Raw genomic sequence first — 11,088 nt, forward strand, 5'->3', positions numbered from 1 at the left:
TTTATTTTCAAAAATTTCTTTTAAATTGATTTTCAAAATCTTTTTTATCTTTATTTCATAATTTTTGAAAATGTACTAACAATTAATGTGATTGATTCAAAAATTTGAAGTTTGTTACTTTCTTGTTAAGAAAGGTTTAATCTTTAAATTCTAGAATCTTATCTTTTAGTTTCTTGTTAGTTAAATAATTCATTTTAATTTTAAAAATTAAATCTTTTTCAACCATATCTTTTGATCATATCTTTTTCAAAATTTTATCTTTTTCAAAAATTTGATTTAAAATATCTATCTAACTTCTTATCTTCTTATCTTTTCAAATTTGATTTTAATATCTTTTCCAACTAATTATTTGACTTTTTGTTTGTTTCTTATCTTTTTCAAAACCACCTAACTACTCTTCCCTCTTTAATTTTCGAAAATACCTCCCTCTTTTTCAAAAATTCTTTTTAATTAACTAACTGTTTTAAATTTTAATTTTAATTCTATCTCATCTTTAATTTTCGAAAATTATTAACTCCTTTTCAAAATTAATTTTCGAATTTCTCCCTCTCTCATCTTTTCCTATTTATTTATTCATTTACTAACACCTCTCTTCACTTCTCTTCATCTCAAATCATTGCCCCTATCCTTACCCTTGTGTTTGGATTCTCCTTTTTTTATTCCCTTCTTCTTCTACTAATAATAAAGAACCTCTTTACTGTGACATAGAGGATTCCTCTTCTTTTTTTGTTCTCTTCTCTTTCATATGAGCAAGAACAAGGAAAAAAGGCACTCTTGTTGAAGCTGATTCTGAACCTGAAAGGACTCTGAAGAGGAAACTAAGAGAAGCTAAATTACAATAATCCAGAGGCAACCTTTCTGAAATTTTCGAACAAGAGAAGGAGATGGCAGCCGAACCCAACAACAATAATGCAAGAAGGATGCTTGGTGATTTTACTAAACCAACGTCCAAGTTTGATGGAAGAAGCATCTCAATTCCTGCCATTGGAGCAAACAATTTTGAGCTGAAACCTCAACTGGTTGCTTTGATGCAACAGAACTGCAAGTTTCATGGACTTCTATCTGAAGATCCTTACCAGTTTTTAACTGAGTTTTTGCAGATTTGTGAGACTATTAAGACGAATGGAGTAGATCCTGAAGTTTACAGGCTCATGCTTTTCCCTTTTGCTGTAAGAGACAGAGCTAGAACATGGTTGGACTCACAACCTAAAGATACCCTGGACTCCTGGGATAAGCTGGTCACGGCCTTCTTGGATAAATTCTTTCCTCCTCAAAAGCTGAGCAAGCTTAGAGTGGATGTTCAGACCTTCAAGCAAAAAGATGGTGAATCCCTCTATGAAGCTTGGGAAAGATACAAGCAGATGACCAAAAAGTGTCCTTCTGACATGTTTTCAGAGTGGACCATATTAGATATATTCTATTATGGTCTATCTGAGTTTTCCAAGATGTCATTGGACCACTCTGCAGGTGGATCCATTCACCTAAAGAAAACACCTGCAGAAGCTCAGGAACTTATTGACATGGTTGCAAATAACCAATTCATGTACACTTCTGAGAGGAATTCCATGAATAATGGGACGCCTCAGAGGAAGGAAGTTCTTGAAATTGATGCTCTGAATGCCATATTGGCTCATAACAAATTGTTGACTCAACAAGTCAACATGATTTCTCAAAGTCTGAATGGATGGTAAAATGCATCCAACAGCACTAAAGAGGCATCTACTGAAGAAGAAGCTTATGATTCTGAAAACCCTGCAATGGCAGAGGTAAATTATATGGGTGAACCTTATGGAAATACCTATAATTCATCATGGAGAAATCATCCAAATTTCTCATGGAAGGATCAACAAAAGCCTCAACAAGGCTTTAATAATGGTGGAAGAAATAGGCTCAGCAATATCAAGCCTTATCCATCATCTTCTTAGCAACAGACAGAGGATTATGAACAGAATACCTCTAACTTAGCAAATTTAGTCTCTGATCTGTCTAAGGCCACTTTAAGTTTCATGAATAAAACAAGGTTCTCCATCAGAAATCTGGAGGCACAAGTGGGCCAGCTGAGCAAGAAGGTCACTGAAATACCTCCCAGTACTCTCCCAAGCAATATTGAAGAGAATCCTAAGAGAGAGTGCAAGCCGAATGCAAGGAGGAAGGGGAGGACGTGAATCCCAATGAGGAAGACCTCATGGGACGTCTCTCAAGTAAGAAGGAGTTCCCTATTAAGGACCTAAAGGAATCTGAGGCTCATATAGAGACCATAGAGATTCCATTAAATTTCCTTCTGCCATTCATGAACTCTGAAGACTATTCTTCCTCTGAAGAGGATGAAGATGTAACTGGAGAGCAAGTTGCTCAATATTTAGGAGCTATCATGAAGCTGAATGCCAAGTTATTTGGTAATAAGACTTGGGAAGGTGAACCTCCCTTGCTCATTAGTGAACTTGATACATGGTTTCAGCAAACTTTACCTCAAAAGAAACAAGATCCTGGGAAATTCTTAATACCCTGTACCATAGGCACCATGACCTTTGAGAAAGCTCTGTGTGACCTAGGATCAGGCATAAATCTTATGCCACTCTTTGTAACGGAGAAGCTGGGGATCATTGAGGTACAACCTGCCTTATTCTCATTACAATTGGCAGACAAGTCAGTAAGACAAGCTTATGGATTGGTAGAGGACGTGTTGGTAAAGATTGAAGGCCTTTACATCCCTGCTGATTTCATAATCTTAGACACTAGGAAGGAGGAGGATGAATGCATCATCCTTGGAAGACCTTTCCTAGCCACAGCAGGAGCTGTGATAGATGTTAACAGAGGAGAATTAGTCCTTCAATTGAATAGGAACTACCTTGTGTTTAAGACCCAAGAGTGTTCTTCTGTATACATGGAGAGGAAACATGAAAAGCTTCTCTCAAGACAGAGTCAAACAAAGCCCCCACAATCAAACTTTAAGTTTGGTGTTGGGTAAGTTTGGTGTTGAACCCCCATATCCAAACTATAAGTTTGGTGTTAGGAGTTCACAACATTGACCTGATCACCTTTGTGGCTCCAAGAGAGCCCACTGTCAAGCTATTGACATTAAAGAAGCGCTTATTGGGAGGCAACCCAATTTTTATTTATCTAATTTTATTTTTATTTTATTGTTATTTCATGTTTTATTAGGTTCATGATCATGTGGAGTCACGAAAAAAATACTAAAATTAAAAACAGAATAAAAAACAGCAGAAGAAAAATCACACCCTGGAGGAAGGACTTACTGGCGTTCAACGCCAGAACAGAGCATGGATCTGGCGTTGAATGCCAGAAATAAGCAATATCCTGGCGTTCAAATGCCAGGATTGCACCCTGAGGAGAGCTGAACGCCAGAAACAAGCATGGAAGTGGCGTTCAACGCCAGAAACATGCTGCACATGGGCGTTGAATGCCCAGAACATGCATCACTTCGGCGTTTAAATGCCAGAATTGGATGCAAAGGCATTCTACATGCCTAATTGGTGCATGGATGTAAATCCTTGACACCTTAGGATCTGTGGACCCCACAGGATCCCCACCTACCTCAACTCACCTTCTCTCTTCTTCACCAATCACCTCAATATCTCTTCTCCATCACCTCTTCACCACTCACATCCATCCACCTCTTTATCTCTTTCCCACCCAATCCCACCCATATGGCCAAAACATACACATCTCTCCCTCTCCTCCATATCTTCTTCTCCCTTCTATTCTTTCTTCTTTTGCTCGAGGGCGAGCAACATTCTAAGTTTTGTATGGTAAAAGCATAACTTTTTTTGCTTTTCCATAACCATTGATGGCACCTAAGGCCAGAGAAACCTTATAAAAAAAATAGAAGAGAAAAGGGAAGACAAAAAGCTTCCACCTCCGAGTCATGGGAGATGGAGAGATTCATCTCAAGGGTCCATAGCTCAGTAGAAGAGCATTTGAATGCACATCAAAAGAGCATGAGGAATTTCCTCATCAAGAGATCCCTGAGATACCTCAGGGAATACATTTTCCTCCACACAATTACTGGGAGCAACTAAGGATAAGAGCACCAAAATCATTAGGGATCATGCAACAAAGGCAAGAAAGAGACATAGAGGAGCTCAAAAATCACCATTAGTCCTTCAAGAAGGCGCCACCCTCACTAAGGTGGACTCATTCCTTGTTCTTATTTTTTTTTCTGTTGTTCGGTTTTTTATGTTATATGTTCATCTATGTTTTGTGTCTCTACTTCATGATCATTAGTAGTTAGTAACTATGTCTTAAAGTTATGAATAATTCCATGAATCCTTCACCTCTCTTAAATGAAAAATATTTTTAATTCAAAAGAACAAGAAGCACATAAATTTTGAAAATTGTCCTTGAATTTAGTTTAATTATATTGATGTGGTGACAATACTTTTTGTTATTCTGAATGAATGCTTAAACAGTGCATATTTTTGATCTTGTTGTTTATGAATGTTAAAGTTGTTGGCTCTTGAAAGAATGATGAACAAAGAGAAATGTTATTGACCATCTGAAAAATCATGAAATTGATTCTTGAAGTAAGAAAAAATAGTGAATAGCGAAAAAAATTGGTGAAAAAAAATAGAAAGAAAGAAAGAAAAAAGAAAGCAGAAAAAGCCAATAGCCCTTAAAACCAAAAGGCAAAGGTAAAAAGGATCCAAGACTTTGAGCATCAATGGATAGGAGGCCCAAGGAAATAAAATCCAGGCCTAAGCGGCTAAATCAAGCTGTCCCTAACCATGTGCTTGTGGCATGCAGGTCCAAGTGAAAAGCTTGAGACTGAGTGGTTAAAGTCGTGATCCAAAGCAAAAAGAGTGTGCTTAAGAGCTCTGGACACCTTTAACTGGGGACTCTAGCAAAGCTGAGTCACAATCTGAAAAGGTTCACCCAGTCATGTGTCTGTGGCATTTATGTATCCGGTGGTAATACTGAAAAACAAAATGCTTAGGGCCACGACCAAAACTCATAAAAGTAGCTGTGTTCAAGAATCAACAAACTTAACTAGGAGAATCAATAACACTATCTGAAATTCTAAGTTCCTAGAGAAGCCAATCATTCTAAACTTCAAAGGAAAAAGTGAGGTGCCAAAACTGTTTAGAAGCAAAAAGCTACAAGTCCCGCTCATCTAATTAGAATTAATATTCATTAATATTCTGGGATTTATAGTATATTCTTTTCTTTTTATCCTAATTGATTTTTAGTTGCTTGGGAACAAGCAACAATTTAAGTTTGGTGTTGTGATGAGCGGATAATTTATACGCTTTTTGGCATTGTTTTTAGGTAGTTTTTAGTATGATCTAGTTACTTTTAGGGATGTTTTCATTAGTTTTTATGCTAAATTCACATTTCTAGACTTTACTATGAGTTTTTGTGTTTTCCTGTGATTTCAGGTATTTTCTGTCTGAAATTGAGGGACCTGAGCAAAACTCTGATAAGGAGGCTGACAAAGGACTGCTGATGCTGTTGGATTCTGACCTCTCTGCACTCGAAATGGATTTTCTGGAGCTAAAAAACTCCAAATGGCGCGCTCTTAATGGCGTTGGAAAGTAGACATCCATAGCTTTCCATCAATATATAATAGTCCATACTTTATTCGTGATTAGATGACGTAAACTGGCGCTCAACGCCAGTTCCACGCTGCATTCTGGAGTCAAACGCCAGAAACACGTCACGAACCAGAGTTGAACGCCCAAAACACGTTACAACTTGGCGTTCAACTCCAAAAGAAGTCTCAGCTCGTGGATAGATCATGCTCAGCCCAAGCACACACCAAGTGGGCCTCGGAAGTGGATTTATGCATCAATTACTTACTTCTGTAAACCTTAGTAGCTAGTTTAGTATAAATAGAACTTTTTACTATCATATTAGACATCCTGGATCCTGGATTGTAATTTTGATCCTGTGATCACGTATTGGGGGGGATGGCCATTCGGTTATGCCTGGACCTTCATCACTTATGTATTTTCAACGGTGGAGTTTCTACACACCATAGATTAAGGGTGTGGAGCTCTGCTGTACCTCAAGTTTCAATGTAATTACTACTATTTTCTATTCAATTCGACTTATTCCTATTCTAAGATATTCGTTCACTTCAACATGATGAATGTGATGATCTGTGACACTCATCATCATTCTCACCTATGAACGCGTGACTGACAACCACTTCTGTTCTACCTTAGACTGGGCGCATATCTCTTGGATTCTTTAATCAGAATCTTCGTGGTATAAGCTAGAATTGATGGCGGCATTCATGGGAATCCGGAAAGTCCAACCTTGTCTATGGTATTCCGAGTAGGATTCCGGGATTGAATGACTGTGACGAGCTTCAAACTCGCGATTGCTGAGCGTGATGACAAACACAAAAGAATCAAGGGATTCTATTCCAACATGATCGAGAACCGACAGATGATTAGCCGTGCTGTGACAGAGCATTTGGACCATTTTCACTGAGAGGATGGGATGTAGCCATTGACAACAGTGATGCCCTACATACAGCTTGCCATGGAAAGGAGTAAGAAGGATTGGATGAAAGCAGTAGGAAAGCAGAGATTCAGAAGGAACACAGCACCTCCATGCACTTATCTGAAATTCCCACCATTGAATTACATGAGTAACTCTATCTTTATTTTCTGTTTATTATTTATTATTACTCGAAAACCCAATAATCAATTATTATCTGCCTGACTGAGATTTACAAGATGACCATAGCTTGCTTCATTCCAACAATCTCCGTGGGATCGACCCTTACTCACGTAAGGTATTACTTGGACGACCCAGTGCACTTGCTGGTTAGTTGTGCGGAGTTGTGACTAAGTGTGATTCACGTTTGAGAGCGCTACCAAGTTTTTGGCGCCATTGTTGATGATCACAATTTCGTGCACCACTGGCCATCAAGGAGAACTCAAGACATTTAAGGCATTGGGCAATGTATTCTTTTGGCCGAGAATGCACTGGGACATTCACAAATTCATTAGGGAGTGCAACACTTGTCAAACAATCAAATACTGTCCATCCAAGACTCAAGGACTTCTTCAACTATTACCGGTACCCAAGGGACCACGGATAGAGCTCTCCATGGACTTCATTTTTCATCTTCCTAAATCTGCCGGCTACTCGACCATCATGGTGGTGGTGGTCCGCTTTAGTAAGACAGCCCACTTTGAAGCTCTGTGTCATGGCTTTACTATTGCATCTGTTGCTAAGGTATTCATTGCTTCCGTAGTCAAGCTACATGGCTTCCCTGCTGTCATTGTCTCCGACCGTGATCCCATTTTTCTCATAATCTCAAGAGGGATGGTCAAAGTGAAGTCACAAATCATTCCTTGGAGCAATATTTGTGGGCATTCACCCATTCTCGACCACAGTGTTGGGTTTCCTTCCTTCCTTAGGCTGAGTTTTGCTACAATAGCTCCTTTCATTTTGCACTCCAAATGACACCCCATGAAGCATTGCACGGGTTTTCAATGAACCTTCCACCGGGTTATATTTGAGGGGCTTCTCCAGTACTAGAAGTGGATCAGTTTTTGCGCACTAGAAAAATCCTTAACGATGAATTGGAATTTTATCTGCATCAAGCAAGGCAGAGAATGAAAGCAAGCAGATAAAAATTGCAAAGATAAGGAGTTCAAGGAGGGTGATTGGGTTTTATTGAAGCTTAAATCATATCGGTAAATTTCACTCTTCCTCAAGGAACACCCAAAGTTAGGACGACAGTTCTTCGACTCTTACCGTGTGCAACGGCGAGTTGGAAAGCTCTCATACCAGTTGGAGTTACCGGAGGGGAGCACTATTCACATGGTCTTCCACGTCTGTATGGCGAGAGGGAGCGCCAATCGAACAGGTGTTGGTGAATTAGGCAGGGTCACCTCGCGATGAAACAGCTTGGGTAGACAAGGATGAACTCCAATGTTTGTTCTCAGATGTTGACCTTGAGGATAAGGTCCTTGTCGGACAGGGGATATTTGATGCGAATATGAACTCTGATCCGGGTGAGCAAACCGACTCAATGAAAGGCCCAGCGAAAAAATTAGCTGATGCACCTACTAAAGAGGGGGCAAGAAGCAGCAAGTCCAATTAAAAATAGGAGAGTGAGAAAGGGACTATCAAATAGGGATGTCAACAGGGCAGGGCAGGGCAGGGGTGGGGGATGCCTCCCTGCTCCCCATCCCCACCCTCATATTTGCTCCCCGTCCCCATCCCCGTTTCCTGCCATGGGAGAATATTGCTCCCTATCCCCATTCCCCATAGGGTCCCCATCCCCCATCTATCTGATAGTTCTAACAAATTATTAATTTCCATATGAATAGAGTTGCAAGTATCCATCCTAAATAAAAACAGCAATATTTTATATAAAAAGTCTAAACAACAAGATGGTAACTTTTTATGAAATGACGCATTGGGGGGACGTAACCGCAAGCCAGAGGACAGAGCAGTGGACGAGGTAGGAGACGCGGCAATAGGGGGAGAATGGACACGACATTAAACTTATGGAAAGGAACACCGCAAATAGAGAGCACGACATGGTGAGGGTGATGGCACGGTGAGGTGTGATGATGCGGTGAGAAGGGAGAGTGGCGAAGGGGTGGCTGCAGAGAGGTTGGATGGAGTATGGAGTATGGACAGCGTTAGGGATCTCTGAATTGAAGAAGGGTTATGCAAATGAGTATTAGGAGTTTTGGGTTTCTATATATATGTTTTAGGTTTCGGGGATTAGCGGGGACGGGGCGGGAATTGCCGTTCGGGTCTCGGCGCCTGCCTCGGGAGAATTTTGTCCCCCGTCTCCATCCCCGCAAAAAATTTTTTCCATAGTTGGATCTCATTCGGGATAGTTCCTGCAGGAATTCCCACGTTTTGGAAAGTTTTGTCATCTCTACTATCAAATGGAGAAGTGAGTGTGGGTGCACAATAGAGGTGGGATGGAGAGTTAGTTAGAACACCATGAGAATATAATGAGAGGTGAGAGATAGTAAAAGGCAAGAAATGATTAAGTTTGTTTCGAGTAGAATTTATTTTTCTTAAACTCGAAGACAGGAAATTGTAATGTACCTTTGTATCTCGGAATTAATAAATCATTCTTCTTTTTCTCTTAATCAAATTTTATATTAATTTTTCTTTATTATCATATTTTTGTGCAACAAGTGATTAATAATTGATAAGGTGTATAATTTAAAAGAGTCAGATATTATTTTTTATAACAAATATTTTAAAATTATTTTTATAAATTCGTGTGACAGTAAAATATAAAAAAAATAAAAAAATCAAAAATCAAAAATCAAATTAACACAACAATTTATTTATATAAAAATATATAATATAGCTGAAAAGATTCAATATTTTATAAGGAAACAAAATGACTTTTATGAGTACAAATTTTATGCACAGAAGATAATGTTTATAATTCAATTAATAAAGTTAAAAGAATACCAGTCTATTACATATGTAATAACCAAAAACATGGTTTAATAATATCTTACCACATATTGGCTCTCATTCCAAGTTTTCAACTAAACCAAAAATTAATTTCTAGAGTGGTTTATCTAAGTATTGAACATTCAAATTATATTTTATATATGTAATAAATTAGCGACAGACTTCTAAAAAATTTTGATATACAATAATTGTATATAAAATTATCATAGGATATAAAATTATCAAATGTCTATTATCTTATACTAATTAAATGCTTACAAATAAAAATAACATGAATGAAAATGAAACTTTATATTATTTTTTTAAATTGTGCTATTTTTTATAATAAATTTTGTATAAATTTTTAGTATATAAATTAAATTATATTAAATCAATTTATATCCAAAAATATTTTTTCTTTTAAAAATTTTGTGAACTAATATTCATAAATATCTACAAATATTCTTACTACTAAATTCAGCTAGACTCATTTTAGAATTTAACAAAAATATATGATGTATTCTATAATAAAATTATTTAAAATTTTTTTATTAATAATCTTAACATATTCAATACACATATTAGCGAAATCCTTATTTTTATACCGATGGAACTCACCACCCTGAATTCAGCAATCATTTCTAATGTTTACATATACTGCCTAGGGGTGGCAGAAGAACCCGAACCCGCGGGTATCCGACCCGCCCCTACCCGGTCGGGGCGGGTTTAAACCCGACCCGAAGCGGGGCGAGTTCATATCGGGGCGGGTAGTTGAACGGGGCGGGGCGGGGTCGGATTCATGATAAACCCGCCCCTACCCGCCCCGGAGTGCACATATATAAATACATAATTTTTGGGATTAGGGTTCAGTTCTCACCCACCGCCACTTACCTTTAGTTCCCAAATCCCAACCCTCAACTCACACAGTCACACCTCTTCAGACTTCATCTCTTCTCCAAGGACGCCGCCCTCTTCAGCTCTTCTCCAATGCCGACCACCTCTGCTCAGTTGCACCATACCTCCAGTCAGTCTCCGTCAAAGCTCGCCCGTCGCTGTAGCCGGTCGGCGTCGCTCCCACTTTTCTCCTCAGCGTCACTGTTCTCACCGTCACTGTCCTCGCCGGCTCGCCTCTCCAGTCTGCGATCTCTGGTCTCTGCTCGCCTCTTCGTCATCGTCTTTCTGCTAACTGGTAAGCACTCCTCTCCGACTCTCTTCTTCAGTTTTTTTTAAGTTAATTTTTATGATTTATTTTTTATGTTAAAATAGTTAAACTAGATTCAATATTATTTATGATTGTTGTTGATAGTTGATAATCTGATTTTGTGGTGTTAATGGTTGATTTTCTGATGTTAATTGTTGATGCTTTGAATTTTGATTTTGTGTTGTTGATGTTTTAAATTTGTAAATCTGATTTTTTATTTTGTGTTGTTGATGTTTTAAATCTATAAATCTGTAAATCTGATGTTTTAAATCTATAAAACTGTAAATGATTTTTTATTCATTTCATCTGCAACAATTTTCTTTTTGAATGCAACATGCAGTTATGGATTATGCTGCTTTTCAGTTATAAATGAATAGGGCAAAACATATGGTGCTAAAGCTTTTTTTCATTTTCATAAGAAATATTACTTTGAAACTACACTCCTAACAGATTCCTTCAATGCTTTCCTGATC

General features: G+C 38.2%; 1 non-coding gene across 1 annotated transcript; it reads right to left on the reverse strand.

The window, feature by feature from the left end:
* Positions 1-1,283: 1,283 nt before the first annotated feature.
* On the reverse strand, positions 1,284-1,387 carry LOC112708584 (small nucleolar RNA R71). Its single transcript, XR_003156436.1, has one exon. It is a non-coding gene; the product is annotated as a small nucleolar RNA R71 (small nucleolar RNA).
* Between the last annotated feature and the right edge of the window lie 9,701 nt (positions 1,388-11,088).

This window comes from Arachis hypogaea, chromosome 8, assembly GCF_003086295.3.
Source record: "Arachis hypogaea cultivar Tifrunner chromosome 8, arahy.Tifrunner.gnm2.J5K5, whole genome shotgun sequence".
Taxonomy (NCBI): domain Eukaryota; kingdom Viridiplantae; phylum Streptophyta; class Magnoliopsida; order Fabales; family Fabaceae; genus Arachis; species Arachis hypogaea.